The sequence below is a fragment of the Moschus berezovskii genome, chromosome 22 (genome assembly GCF_049115385.1).
Source record: "Moschus berezovskii isolate FMDL1 chromosome 22, NW_MosBer_1.0, whole genome shotgun sequence".
NCBI classification, from domain to species: Eukaryota; Metazoa; Chordata; class Mammalia; order Artiodactyla; family Moschidae; genus Moschus; species Moschus berezovskii.
The window spans coordinates 51,919,596-51,934,527 of NC_142481.1; positions in this window are offsets into that span (position 1 = coordinate 51,919,596).

Here is a 14,932-nt window from a genome sequence, read left to right on the forward strand (position 1 = left end):
TGTGAAGGTCCTCACTCATGACACCCGATGGACGCGGGTGAGCATTCCTTGGGGAACTTGGAGTGGAACTGCAAGGTCGTCAGTGTATTCTCTGTAAGACTCTTCTATCCCGCGCACGCACTGTAGCGGCCCAGCAGCCCCGAACTCACAGTGTGGACCCCGCAGTGAGCGAACATCCCCTGGTTCCAGGGAGGGGAAGGGCGTGAAGTGGGGACCAGCCAGCAGGGGGTGCTGCTTCCCCGGGGATCCCAGAGTCCCAGGGGTCCTGGGAATTGGGAGAGGCGGCCCCACAGCTGCTGGTCCAGTGGTCCCTGTGCTGGCTCAGTAACCCCACGCGCCATCTGCTGTGGACCTGAATCTCAGGGGCGTCCATCAGCAGAGCCGGGGAGTGGGAGTTACAAGAGTGTGTTGGGCAGAAAGGGCCCCCGCATCTCACACACCAGGGGTCCTCCTCGGCTGTCACCTGCTCATCAGGGAGAGAGAGCAGAGGACAGGGAGAGACCCTGGGGACCCACCCCTGCACCACAGGGGTCAGGACCCAAGCTCCCAGCCAGCAGCCTCCAGACCTTGTGCTGGGGCCTGCGCCTCTCTGTGGCCCGGCCCTGTTGGACATCTGGACTTTTGAATTGCAAAGGAAGACCAAAAGTGAAAACAAAAGAGAAAGTTGAACAAATATTGCCAGTGGAGGCCTGCGGCTAAGTGCCCCAAAGCCCAGGGCACAGCAGACGCTTCAGTTCAGTTCAGTCGCTCAGTCGTGTCCGACTCTCCGCGACCCCATGAATCACAGCACGCCAGGCCTCCCTGTCCATCACCAACTCCCGGAGTACACTCAAACTCATGTCCACAGAGTCGGTGATGCCATCCAGCCATCTCATTCTCCGTCGTCCCCTTCTCCTCCCGCCCCCAACCTTTCCCAGCATCAGAGTCTTTTCCAGTGAGTCAACTCGTCGCATGAGGTGGCCAAAGTATTGGAGTTTCAGCTTTAGCATCAGTCCCTCCAATGAACATCCAGGATTGATCTCCTTTAGAATGGACTGGTTGGATCTCCTTGCAGTATAAGGGACTCTCAAGAGTCTTCTCCAACACCACAGTTCAAAAGCATCGATTCTTCGGCGATCAGCTTTCTTCACAGTCCAACTCTCACATCCATACATGACCACGGGAAAAACCATTGCCTTGACTAGACGGACCTTGGTCGGCAAAGTAATGTCTCTGCTTTTTAATATACTATCAAGGTTGGTCATAACTTTCCTGCCAAGGAGCAAGCGTCTTTTAATTTCATGGCTGCAATCAGCATCTGCAGTGATTTTGGAGCCCAAAAAAACAAAGTCTGACACTGTTTCCATTGTTTTTCCATCTATTTCCCATGAAGTGATGGGACCAGATGCCATGATCTTTGTTTTCTGAATGTTGAGCTTCAAGCCAACCTTTTCACTCTCCTCTTTCACTTTCATCAAGAGGCTTTTGAGTTCCTCTTCACTTTCTGCCATAAGGGTAGTGTCATCTGCATATCTAAGGTTATTGATATTTCTCCCAGCAATCTTGATTCCAGCTTGTGCTTCTTCCAGCCCAGCGTTCCTCATGATGTACTCTGCATATAAGTTAAATAAGCAAGGTGACAATATACAACCTTGACGTACACCTTTTCCTATTTGGAACCAGTCTGTTGTTCCATGACCGGTTCTAACTGTTGCTTCCTGACCTGCATACAGGTTTCTCAAGAGGCAGGTCAGGTGGTCTGGGATTCCCATCTCTTTCAGAATGCTTATCCGACCTGATAAGCATTGATAACACTTGAGTCTTGGGCTTCATCTCAAACCTGAGCGTATTCCTTGGAGACCGGAAAGCCTCCTTGTCTCTGCTCCTTCTTGCATGGACACTAATCCCTTCATTCATCCGTCCTTTTCCCACTCAGAATCTTCCGGATACCTGCTGTGCGCTGGACGGGGTGTCAGGGCGGAGACGAGCGGCCACACGGCCACAGCCTTACACGGCCGGGCGGTGCCCCATTCGCCAGGCATCTGCATCTCAGACCTGTCGAGGTCTCCACGCCCGCCATCACAGTGTTTAGAGAAGACAGCCACTGTAGAATGGTCAACTTCTGTCTGTTTTTGAAACGCCATTTTGGCATTTCCAGGTTTTGTTTTGTCTCGTTTTGTTGCTACTGCATGCCATCTTTTATTTTTTATTTATTTTTATTTTTAAAACTTTTGACTTTGTATTGGGGTATAACTGATTAACAATGTTGTTATAACTTCAGGTGAACAGCGAAGGGACGCGAAGGGACTCGGCCATATATATACATGGATCCACTCTCCCCCAAACTCCCTCCCATCCAGGCTGCCACATCGCTTTGAGCAGAGTTCCCTGTGCTGTACAGGAGGTGCTTGTAGGTTATCCATTTTAAATACAGCAGTGTGTACATGCCAATCCCAAACTCCCTCACTGTTCCTTCCCCCCATCCTTCCCCCTCCCCCGGCAATCAGGAGATTGTTCTCTAAGTCTTAGAGAACATTTTGAAGTGAAGTGAAAAGTGAAAGGCGCTGAGTCGTGTCCGACTCTTCGTGACCCCATGGACTATATATGATCCTTAGAATTCTCCAGGCCAGAATACTGGAGTGGGTAGCCTTTCCCTTCTCCAGGGGATCTTCCCAACCCAGGGATCGAAGCCAGGTCTCCCGCATTACAGGCGGATTCTTTACCAGCTGAGCCATAAGGGAAGCCCAGAGAACATTTTACACTCACATTCCACATATAAGGGATATCATATGATATTTCTCCTTCTCTGTCTGACTTACTTGACTCAGTGAGACAATTTCTAGATCCATGCGTGTTGCTGCAAATGGCATTATTGCATTCTTTTTAATGGCCAAGTAGTACTCCACTGTATATATTTACCACATCTTCATTATCAATTCCTTTGCTGATAGACAGTTAGGTTACTTCTGTGTCTTTGCCATTGTAAACAGTGCTGCGATGAACATTGGGGTGAGTGTATCCTTTTGGATCATGTTTTGTTTTGGCATCTCTTTGTCGTCAGCATTTCTTTCAACGTGTCCCTGAACGAGACCAGCCACAGGCCCTCAAGGGAAAGACCACTTGCCTGCTTTCACAAACCTGCCCTCACTGTGTTACTAAAGCAACCACTTGTTGTTATGTGAATCCTCAGGTGGATGTGAATTCACTGTCGCCATGACAATGGGCAGAGCCCTTCTGTCCTGAGAACAACACGTTTATCCACTTAGAAGAATCCCCACACCACAGATGAGGAAGGCAAGTCACAGGGGAGCCAAAACGCTCTTTCAAGGCCACCTTGGGAATCCATGCAGGAAGGGGAACAGCCCAGGGAGTTTGGGCCTAAGGCCCTCGAATCCTGTGCTCTGCTCCACGGGACTCGCACATCCCAGAGGTCAGACCAGAGCCCCCACCCACACCAGTCCGCCTCATAGGTGATGAGCATCTGGTGTGCAGGAGAAGGTTCTAGAAATGAGGATTTCCTCCAGCAGGCTCCAAGATGGCTCGTGGGAGGGCAATGTCCTTGGTCTCATGGCTATTCAAGCTAGAGCAAGACAGTGTTCACCAGAAACGCGGTGGTTTTATAACAGGGCCCTAGCTCATAAAAGCGTTTGCTTGACTTTCCTTTTCACTTTCTTTTTCTTTTGAGTTTTTTCTTTTTTTAATTCCTCATCTCTTGTTTGTTGGTTTGTTTTCTTTTCCCTCCAGCGTTGTGTTTTCCCTGTGCTTTCTAGGTTTTCTGCATGAAGTCCGTGTAATGTTTGAAAATAAAAGTTACTTTATGCCAGTAGAGAAACAAATGTTTGCAGCCTCTAACCCACAGGTCAAGGGAAAAAGAAACTGCTGGAGTGATTCAAGCAACAGTCAAGGTCATTTAGCTGTGTCATCTTCTCCGCGTACTTCCTAGGCAGACAGGGCCCCGAACAAACTTCTTTGAAAACTTTTCTCCATCTCAGGGTGAAAACATGACCCAGGCTGTGGATGCCAAGGGACGGTCAGGGTGATGGAGTTACAGGCGAGGAAGTGAGAACCAGAGAGATTCAGCGCTGCTCCCACGGCCACACAGCAGACTCCCAAGAAGCAGACCCTAAAGCAAACCTCTCTTTGTTCAGAGGAATGAGGTCTGTCTCAGCTCCATCAGCCCTGCTAAGACCAGGTGGCCTCAGAAAGACCATTTCCTCTGCCCAGATCTCAGTTTCCCCTTCTGCAAAAAGAGAGGGTCAGTCAAGAGAGAAACAGTTACTCAGATGTGTTCCAGGCCAGTCATCTGCCTGGTGTAAGATCTTTGTTGTTGCTGTTTAGTCGCTCAATCGTGTCCCACTCTTTGCGACCCCTTGGACTGTAGCCCGCCAGCCTCCTCTGTCCATGGGATTCTCCAGGCAAGAATCCTGGAGTGGGTTGCCATTTCCTTCTCCAGGGGATCTTCCCAACCCAGGGATCAAACTCACATCTCCTGCATTGGCAGGCAGATTCTTTACCACTGAGCCACCTGGGAAGTCTGTAAGAGCTTCACCTGTACCATTCTCACCAGATCCCCATGCAGACAGGTAAACAGAAACGGAAGGCATTAAATCTCACCAGAGACGATGTCTCAGTTATGAGCAAGATCAGGCTTTGAACCTACCCAGGGCCTCTGACGCCAGAACCAGGGACCCGCTCTCCCTGACGTCTGCTCCCGTCAGGTGTTAGCCGCCCTGCTGGTTCCCTGTCCTGCTTCAGGATTCCCCTCAACAGAAAGAAGCAGGTCCCAGGATGTGTCCAGTGTAAGTGGAAATTCACGCGGCAGCTCCACCCACACCGGGGCAGGTGCTTGCCCCGAGACGCTGCTCTTGACTTGCTACAAGTACAGTGCTTGGGTCAAACTGGCTTCCCTGATATTCGAGAAGGCAGAAGAAGAGGACAAAGTGGGACCAGTACAGAAGCCTCAGATCTGAACGTGTGAGCCTCTATTTGCCCATCTTTACAATGGGCTGACGGGGCTGACAACCGCCGTCAGTCCCCGGCCAGGGCACAGCTCGGAGCACCGCTGCCTGTCCTCTGAGGAGGTGATGGTCCCAGCCCCCTGCAGGGAGCACTCCCCACATGCTGCTCGGCCCAAGCCTGGTGAGGCGGAAGCCGCCACTTTGCCCCCACATCGCTAACATGGACACCAAGGCACCGAGATGACTGCTAGGTCCCACGGCTAGAAAGTTGGGGGGCTGGCAGATGAGCCCCACAGTGGAGTCCCCAGGACCAGGCTTAGGGCTGTCACTCCGCAGACCTCCCCCCATGGCAGACACTGTTATCCCCACCTAGATCCCCTGGAGCCAGGCCACACATGGTCCTGTCCCCACCATGCTGTGACGCAGGTGAATGGCCCAGAAGGGGTGGCGGTGAGAGCTCAGGGAGCAAGGACTCCATCCTTTATCCTGGGCCAGGAGAGGGCAGGGGCCCCGCGGGCAGCTGGGCCAGGCGCCCACGTGGCCAGCGCAGGCACAGCCCCACTCCACGTGGGAGGAAGCGCGACGGGGCTGGGCCGGCTCCCAGGTTGCACAGCCAGACACCAGGAAGGAAAGCCGTGTGCCCCGCTGCCCTTCCGGCTGGGCAGGAAGCACTGGCCAGTGAGGAGCAGGGCTGCAAGGGCAGGCGTCCCCTGTGAGTCCTGGAGCTGGGGGCCTCAGCAAGACGGCCTAGAGCAGAGACACAGGGACCAGGCCCTCGAGACAGGGGACGGCTCTTTCATCCGCACTCGCGCAATCCCTAGCCGGGGTCTCAGACCCCAACAGTGCCCATCACCACCACCACCACACAGCCCCCCTCCCTGAGGACCGTCAGTGCAGCCATGGCCTGCTCAGGCCTCCCTGCAAGGTTGCCAGATGGCTTCCCAGCCCCCAGAGGGCCCGGGAATGACAGGAAGGGCGCCGTGCTGAGGCCCCAGCTGCCCAGGCAGTTCAGGCTGGCACTCGAGGTCATGGAGTGGAGTTTTTAGGCATCAGCCCTGGAACCTACCTTCCTCCCACCTCGCGCCAATGCTGTGTGACCTCAGGAAAATAACTACACCTCTCTGGGCTTCATTTCAGCTCCACTCACTGGGACAAGAACTAGTTCTTATCTCATAGGCTTGTAATTTCTGTGGACTGGTGCAATAATGTGCTTATCAGAACAGGGTCTGGCACCTGGTAAGAGCTCAGTCAGTTCCTTATCTATCACTACTATCTGTCCCCTGGTGGACCGCAGCGGCCCAGGGTCTGGCCCAGCGGACGGCTCTTCTGACTGTCCTTGGAGAAGAGGTCGCTGGGTCAGTCTGGGAGCCCGGGGCCTCGAGGAGAGCTGTGGAGCCACTCACTGGAGCAAACACCGGCACGCAAGGCCACGCAGGCCTACACACACGCGCACACACGCACACGGGCACGGTCACACACGCACCCCGGCAGCGGCCTCTCCTCGCCCTCCGTGGGAGCCGGGTAGGGCGGGTGGAGGGCCCGGGGCCCGGGCAGAGCCCAGTTGCTCAATGCCAGGACCACGCTGGGTCTCAACCGTCAGGGGCCCGCTGTCAGCGCCCGAGGGGCCTTGCAGCCAGGCCTCTGTGGGCCACAGGCTTTTAATATTTTTAGAGAAGTTGGGTTTGTGCCAAGTTCCTCTGCCTCAGATTCTTCCTGGAGTGGGCGTGTCCCTGCCCATTCAGGTCTGGCCCAGCACTGCAGGGGCTGAGGAGTCTCCGAGGCCACCACACTGCCTGGTCACCCTCCCACCTCCACGGGGGCAGCTGGGCCAGGACACCCAGCACCCCATACCTCTCAAGCTCAGACCAAGCCCTCTGGAGTCACTGCATTTTCTTCCTGCCCTCCACCCCCAGCTTCTGGTTTCCTTTTCTTTTTGTTTTTTTGTCCCCTTTGCATTTTTTTTTTTTTAATGTGAAAGATCCGGGTCTGACCAACTGCGAGCCAAGAGGGACATTCATTTTACCCTTTGCGAGGAAGGCACCTCCCCCTCTGGGCAGGAAGAGGCTGTGGGGTTTGGGCCCTGGGAAACCGTTTTCCTCTGTTCTGTCTGCTCAGACAGACATCTGGGCAAAGGTCACTTTTCCAATCTCTCACTTGGTCAGAGTTCAAAGCCAGCTCCCTGCCGGGCTGAGCACGGGGCTATTTCCAGCTCAGCACGGCCAAAACACGGCCTAATGCAGCCATCTCGGGGGTTGAGGGGTTCTGTGGGCTGGGGTTTGGTCAGCCCCATGGTGCATGTGGACACAGGGTGGCTGGCATCATGATGAGTCTGGCCCTGCTCCGAGGCAGCACTTGGCTACAAAGCAGAAGATTCGGGTTGTAAACTCACTCATTGATTTGGTTCCTGTTGCTGCCATAACGTATGACCACAAATTTAGCAGCTCGTGATAGTGCCGACCTGTTATCTGAGTTCTGGGAGTCGGAAGTATGGCATGGGTCTCACTGGGCTGAAGTCGAGGTATTGGCTGGGCTTTGCTCCTTCCAGAGGCTCCAGGGGGGAATCTGTTTCCTGGCCTTCTCCAGCTTCTAGAGGCACTGCTTCCCTTGGCTTGTGGCCCCCTCCTCCACCTTCAAATCCAGCAGCATGGCAGCTGCCAGTCTCTTGACCCGCTGCTGCTGTCCTCACATCTTTCCATGACTCTGACCCTCCTGTCTCCCTCCTTGTGGTTACCTGGAGCCACCTGGATCATCCTGAAGAACCTCATATCAAGGTCCTTAATCATGTCTGCAAAGTCCCTTTTGCCAGAGCAGGCAACATGTTCTGGGGGTGTGAGGGGAGTCGTTATTCTGCCAACCACACTAACTCTGGGCAACTTATTAGACACGACAGTGATGCTGCTGCTGATATTGATGATGGTGATGATGAAGATGGAGATATGATAGTGAAGATGGTGATGCTGATAAAGATGGTGATGATGCCGATATGGTAACTACCCCTATGGAATTGTTGGGAGGATTAAATCGATTCATATTTACAGTTCACACAGAGATTAAGAATTTGCAGCTCAGTCTCCATCTTTCCCAGGAGGAGAGGTCTGTGCGCAGAGCTGAGTGAAGGGCTGGGCTGGGGAAGAGGGATCGAACCCAGAAGAGGGCTGGGGGTGCAGATCTCTAGGACCAGCTTAAGACATCTGACAGATAAGCTCTAAATTCAGGGGTGCACTCAAGTGTGGCCGTCAGAGTCCTTGCTAAGTAACAAATCATGACTGTGTCTATTTTTGCCTTATCTTCATCATTCCCAGTGGCGAAAGAGCTATGACAATTGAGGAAGTGGTGGTGGACCTCTTTTTTTCTTCTTAATCAAAGTGCAAAGCTTTCCTTTAAGATTCCAGCTTTTCAGAGCATGTACTGAGCAGCCAGAAGGGCAGGCGGAGGTGTCAGCCACTCTAGAGGGAATCCTCTGCCATCCCTCGTAACTCGAGGCCCGGTCCCCATGGGGCCAACATCGGGGTGGCCCTGGGAGCCGTGTGTTGTGACATCTCCAGGGTGGGTCGGGCAAGTGCCTCGGCTCAGCGCTGGTTTTGCAGGTTACCCTTGAAAAGTCTCTCTCAGGGTCCTTTCATAATGTGGCTCGGCACATTCCCACAAACCGTTACAAAGTATTTTAGGCGACACATTTCTATAACTGTAATGCTTTTTAAAACAATGTTTTTTCAGTTTTGACCTTTTGCAAAATAACTGTGTTTATACTGATTCAGAAGCTCTTTCGTCTCAGAATTATTCTTGGCCAGAATGGCTCTAGCATCTAACACGACAGGGAAGCCGAGAGGGGGGTACATCTCCTCCACATCTAGCCAGGGTCCTGCCGTGGAGACTTGGCCCAGAGCAGCGAACGCCAGCGCCTGGGCGCCAGAATCTTCATGCTGAGTATCCAACAGGCAAACACGTGTGCTCCCCTCTGTAACAGGAAAAGCCATCCTCGTTGAAAGCAGCCAAGGAAACAAGGTCTCACGCTGGTGTCTGGCCAACAGGAATCCCAGACGTAAGGCTGGGCCCACGGGTCACCTGTAGGCACACATCTTTGTGGAAAAAAAAAGCGAACATCCTCCACACACAAAATCTGGACACCGCAGAGTGCAGGCAATCCATTCAATATAATCCTATTATAAAAACCACACTTTAAAAAAAAAGAGGGGAGAGGGAACTTCCCTGGTGGTCCAGGGGTTAAGACTCCACACTTCCAATGCAGGTGGACATGGGTTCCACCCCTGGTTGGAAACTAAGATCTCACATGCCTGTCAGTGTCACCAAAAAGTAAAGTTAAAAAAAAAATAAAACCACACACACGTACACGCATAACACGTGTGCTCGCCTAGAAGAGCAATAGCATCACTTACCTCTCTTTGCACATTTGGGGATAACGGATTGCTTTCGTTTTTTGCTTTTCTAATTTTCTCCACTGTGTAAATTTTGGGGCAAAATGCATATATTCCTTGTGTGTGCCTCATACATTTTTATATATTTTTCCTTTAAAAAAAAAAGTGGTAAAGGGAAAATACTGTCATCCACCAAGTACACTCAAGACATGAAATTGGATGTTGAATGTCGGACAAAAATGAGACATGGCAATAAACGCCGTCATTACCATTTTACTTTATTGAGTGTTTACTACGTTTACTACTGTCATAACTGCTTTGCACACAGGAGCTCCTTTGATCCTGAAGCAGCTCTTTGAAGCGGGAGCTAGTATTCTTCCCTCTCTGCAGGGGAGAAAGGAAAGTTAACTCCGAGTTAAGCCATTCAGCTAAAGTCCCCCATGTGGACCTCAGCCCGCGGGGTCAGGTTTGAACGAACTCAGGAGCCTCCGGTCTGAACACAATGCCTCGGCACCATGTGGCAGGGAAAGAAGCGGGGAACAGGAGGCATGGATGGGGGATGGGAGCTGAGATGCAGGAGACGAAGGTGTAAGGCTGGGGCCATGCTGAGCCAGGAGGGGTCTTGTACTTGCAGACAGATGGAGGGAAGGAAACCCAGAGGAGAAGGAGCTGGGGATTTTTGGGGGGGTGGCTGGAAGGTCCCCGTTGCTGCACGCAGGCTTTTCTCTAGTCGTGGTGAGTGGGGCTAGTCTCTAGTTTCCGAGCTTGGGCTGCTCCTTATGGTGGCTTCTCTTGTCACAGCTCTAGAGCTCAGGCCCAGTAATTGTGGAACACGGGTCTAGTTGCCCTGAGGCATGTGGGATCTCCCTGGACCAGGAACTGAACCCTTGTTGCCTGCATTGGCAGATGGATTCTTAACCCCTGGCCCATCAGGTAGGTCAGAGAAGCAGCTTTTAAGCTCTGCAAAACATTTTGATGAAGCGGGGGGGGGGGCGTGGGAGGGGGGTGAGCTGGATTGTTTATCCAGAGGTGCCTTTGACAACTATGCTTTGAGATTCTTCAGTTTTTATGGCATGTTCCCATTTTTCTTAAAACCACTGCTGTCATTCATCTGTTCACGCTTCACTGGTCCATCCACGGATGCCAAACAGACGAGGCTCAGGAAAAAGCTCCTTAAGCCTCCATTAATTCATGATACGGCCACATAGGAAAGCCAGACCTGGGGAAATGCACGCTGGACACAGCATCATCCGGAAATTGGATCTCAAGCCACAGAGTGTTGGAAAGAGCATTGTAAAGTGAAGTTTGCACAACGTGCATCTCATGGGAGCAACGTTCCCAGAGTCATTTAGAGACAGTGAATCGGGAAGAGGAGGACTCCCAGGAGCAGGTTTTTAGCACACAGTTGGTTTGAGGACATTTCATTCCATGCCATTGGTTTCCTGCATGATTTTGTCTTTCCAACTGCAGTGGAGCAGTCAGGCTGTTATTGAGGAACTTAACTGCATCGGCAGCAACAGATTACACCACTGAGTTTTCAAGGGCAATAGATTGGGTGTTCAAGACTGGGCTGCAACATACAGTGGTGAGGTTTGTGGACTGCACAAAGCACCTGGCTTTCAAGTGGCGCTAAAAATGACAAGGTGTGTGCTACCCTGTCTGAAGCAAGAGGCTCCTTTTTCTTTGCACAAAAGGAATGGCAGTCTCCTTGCCAAGCCCTAGGCCTGCAGGTTTGCATCAGCCCAGAGGGCTGCCTGGCTTCCGTGATAGCTCAGTTGGTAAAGAATCCACCTGCAATGCAGGAGCCCTGGTTCAATTCCTGTGTCAGGATCAAACTACTGCACAATTGCTAGCAAAGTAATGCTCAAAATTCTCCAAGCCAGTCTTCAACAGTATGTGAACCGTGAACTTCCAGATGTTCAAGCTGGATTTAGAAAAGGCAGAGGAAGTAGAGATCAAATTGCCAACATCCGTTGGATCATAGAAAAAGCAAGAGAGTTCCAAAAAAACATCTACTTATGCTTTATTGACTACGCCAAAGCCTTTGACTGTGTGGATAACACAAACTGTGAAAAATTCTTAAAGAGATGGGAATACCAGACCACCTGACTTGCCTCTTGAGAAATCTGTATGCAGGTCAAGAAGCAACAGTTAGAAATGGACATGGAACAACAGACTGGTTCCAAATAGTGAAAGGAGTATGTCAAGGCTGTGTATTGTCACCCTGCTTATTTAACTTATATGCAGAGAAATGCTGGGCTGGATGAAGCACAAGCTGGAATCAAGATTGCTGAGAGAAGTATCAATAACCTCAGATATGCAGATGACACCACCCTTATGGCAGAAAGCAAAGAAGTAAAGAGCCACTTGATGAAAGTGAAAGAGAAAAGTGAAAAAGTTGGCTTAAAACTCAACATTCAGAAAACTAAGATCATGGCATCTGGTCCCACCACTTCACGGTAAATAGATGGGGAAACAATGGAAACAGTAAGAGATTTTCATCACTGCAGATGGTGACTGCAGCCATGAAATTAAAAGACACTTGCTCCTTGGAAGAAAAGTTATGACCAACCTAGACAGCATACTAAAAAGCAGAGACATTACTTTGCCAACAAAGGTCCGTCTAGTCAAAGCTATGGTTTTTCCAGTGGTCATGTATGGATGTGAGAGCTGGACTATGAAGAAAGCTGAGCACTGAAGAATTGATGCTTTTGAACTGTGGTGCTAGAGAAGACACTTGAGAGTCCCTTGGACTGCAAGGAGATCCAACTAGTCCATCCTAAAGGAGACCAGTCCTGAATATTCATTGGAAGGACTAATGCTGAAGCTAAAACTCCAATACTTTGGCCACCTCTTGCGAAGAGTTGACTCATTGGAAAAGACCCTCGTGCTGGAAAAGATTGAAAACGGGAGGAGGGGGTGACAGAGGTTGAGATGGTTGGATGGCATCACTTACTCAGTGGACATGAGTTTGAGTGACCTCCGGGAGTTGGTGATGGACAGGGAGGCCTCGTGTGCTGCGATTCATGGGGTTGCAGAGAGTCGGACACGACTGAGTGACTGAACTGAACTAAACAGAGGGCTGCCATTCCCAGCCCACAGGGAAGTGCCATATAGGCCGTCTGGTCTTGACTCTGGACTGGAGGAGCTCAGGGAGTGAGGCTAGGAGCGAGGCTGGCCTGGCCGGGCCCCTCTGTTTTGGGGTCAAAGGGAGGAAGAGGAGCCCCAGGTGTGGGCTGATGGAGGAAAAGAAGGAGGCACTTTCGTGAGTTCAGTTCACAGTGGGTATGAAACTTTCATGAGTACTTCACCTTGAGGTGGCCTCGAGCCCTCTGTTAAACGTTGACCAACACCATGGCAAAGGCAGGGGGAGCTTCTTCAAGCCACACCGCAGTCTTCACTTGTCAAGGGTGTGGGGGTGGGTTAGGGACCGTCCTGCACGGGCCAGGCTGGTGGTCTCCAGCTGGCAGGGTTGTAATTAAACAGCCCTTGCACCTGCTTGCCTGAATCTTCTCATCAGGAACTAGTCAGTCCTAAAACACCGGCCAGGAGCCCTCTGTAGTTGCCTTTTTTTTTTTAATATTTATTTATTTTGACTGTACCGGGTCTTAGTTGCAGCATGCACAGTTTTTAGTTTCGACATGTGAACTCTTGGTTGTGGCATGTGGGAGCTAGTTCCCTGATCAGGGATGGAACCCGGGCGCCCCGCATTGGGAATGTGGAGTCTCAGCCAATGGACCACTAGGGAAGTCCCCTTGCAATTGCTTTAAAGGTTTTGCTCTGTTGATTTAAATCCCATGGAGGTGTCAGTGGTGAGGCCAGACCCCTGAGGACAGCAGGGCATTCCATGAGGGAGAGGAGGGCATGGTGGAAGGGATGGGGGGCCGGGAGAGAAGAGAGAGAGGAGGCTGTCCAGCCCTGTGATCTCAGCTCCACACTTCTTGGTTTATGGCATCTCCGTCCACTGGCTGCTGCCCCACGCCAGGACCTAGCTGGGGCTGGAAAGGGGAATCGAAGGCAGGGTCCCTGTCCTCAAGGGGCCTCATCTCTAACCTCAGGATGCTGCGTCAACCACTCCACTCAGCACTGTAGCTGCGTCATCTCGCTAATTCTCATGTTAATCCCCAGAGGCAGGGGCCCATTTCACAAAGGAAGAAACAGAGGCTCAGAGAGGGGAAGCGACTTAGCTGAGCTCACACAACCAGGGCCATCTGGCTCCAATGCCAGTACGCTTCCTGACTCGATTAGGGTGTGGAGAGTGTCTACTGAGATGGACACAATGATGGTAACCATAGCAACCACCACAGCTGCAGCAGTCGTGGTGATTGTGATCATAATATAATCCTAGAACTAGGAGTCACAGTAGGAAGGAGGCACTTACCATGTGCTGGGGGCCTTGCTACGTGTTTTCACATACTAATTCATTTAATCCTCATGACACTCTGTGGTAGCCTTGTCCCAGCCTTGTCCCCATTGTACAGATAAAGAAACTGAGGTGCGAGCACACTAAGTAACTCACCCAAGGTCACCCAAGCATCAAAGGTCAGATGTGAACCCAGGATGTAAAGGGTCCTGTCGACTTTTTTTAAAACACACAACATGAGAGCTGCAGGTTACGTTTTATTGGGGGCAAAATGAGGACTGCAGCCCAGGAGACAGCACCTCAGAGAGCTCTGAGAGACAACTCCCAAGAGGGCAGGGAGGAAGTTCAGTATATATGTGATTTTGGTGAAGGGTGAATACATTCAATCAAGCAAGCATTTTTCTAGAAGTTTTCTACTTGTCACCAGAAACAGTCGTCATTATGAAGGACTTTAGTGTTTTTCTTGATATGAGGAGATTCAAGAACTGGGCTCATAAAATCAGCTCCTGAGAATATCTAACCATCTGAAGGCCTATCCTGCCAGTTTTCCTGGAGCACAGAGTGCTTCAGTTCTGCTCTCCACCCTGAACTCCTTTCAGCGGGTGTTCAAAGTCAGCAGCTGCAGCCGCATGATTTAATTCTCAGAGAGGTAGATGGCAAGTGCCAATTTGTAGTTGACAGTCCTAACGATGCCCGCGCCTATGGGAGGAACACAAGACCTGCTTTCTTGAGGCCTGTGGGTGGCAGTGCTGGTAGCCATGTGGGGGATCAGACTGTTCTTGTGGCCAGCCGCTGGGCCATGGGCACCATTCAAGACTAGAGCATCAGCCTTTGAGAAAGTGAGGAACCTCAAGGAGAGGACAAGGCACTGGGAAGGAGACGCACGGGCCGAGGGGTGAAGAGGGTGCTGATGGGTGGATGTCTCGGGTGGGCAGGGGTCAGGGCAGTCTCCCCAGGAGGGACATCTTGGCAGAGATCTGTAGCCCCCAGGGATCCAGGGAAGGAGCATCCCAAGCCAAGGAAAGAGCCTGAGCAAACATCTGAGAAGGAAGAAGCCCGCAAAGTCCCTCCCTTGCCACAGCCTGGAGATGGAAACTTTTTCCATTAAAACTTTTTGAAAACTATTGCAAAAACACACCAAAAATAAAAGCCTTGTTTATAATCTTGCCACTTCTAAGGCAGCAAAAATCCCCCCTTCTGTCCTATTCCCCAGTCAAACTGGGAGGACAAATTGGTAGAGGAAGCATGCCTATCAA